The sequence below is a fragment of the Sinocyclocheilus rhinocerous genome, unplaced genomic scaffold, assembly GCF_001515625.1.
Source record: "Sinocyclocheilus rhinocerous isolate Xijiao unplaced genomic scaffold, SAMN03320098_v1.1 scaffold20862, whole genome shotgun sequence".
NCBI lineage: Eukaryota > Metazoa > Chordata > Actinopteri > Cypriniformes > Cyprinidae > Sinocyclocheilus > Sinocyclocheilus rhinocerous.
Window position 1 is genome coordinate 1 of NW_015650191.1, and position 515 is coordinate 515.

A 515-nucleotide genomic window follows, 5' to 3' on the forward strand; every position below is an offset into this window, starting at 1 on the left:
CGTAAAAGGTCAGTACTTAAAAATAAATTAAAAAAATTTTTTTTTAAAAGTGCAGATACTGCAAAATTTACAGAGAACACAAACTTACCTCTGCTTCAGCCCATGGCTTTAAGTCGCTGAAATACTTAAAGCATTGCGTTCCAAGTTTCTCCCAGCCCTTGGTGCATCTTCGACCAATGCTGGAAGATCCTGAAAAAAAACAACAAATTTGGCTTTTGTACCTACGGTTTGATGAGGTTTGTAAAAGAAACAAAGCAGAAACTGCAAACCTACTGATCATCTGCAGTAAAAGCAGAGAAATTCTGGCTCTTGTTCATTTACCTTCAGACTTGACTCCATTTACAACCAATGCAATGAGGACTGCTGCAGAAATCCACATGCTGACAAAGCCCTATTAATATCAACATTATTATAAATATAATGTACAGAATGTATGCATTAACAATTAACACCAAAAATGGAAATGCAATAATAAAACCAAGTGAACCAAAATTCAACCAAGCAAGCTGTAATAC

At 35.1% G+C, this 515-nt stretch overlaps 1 long non-coding RNA gene across 1 annotated transcript; it reads right to left on the bottom strand.

Annotated features, from left to right (window-relative positions):
* Window positions 1–88: 88 nt before the first annotated feature.
* Window positions 89–399, bottom strand: LOC107711550 (uncharacterized). Its single transcript, XR_001636712.1, has 2 exons — window positions 322–399; window positions 89–189 (listed from the first exon to the last, which is right to left on the bottom strand). It is a non-coding gene; the product is annotated as an uncharacterized LOC107711550 (long non-coding RNA).
* Window positions 400–515: the final 116 nt, after the last annotated feature.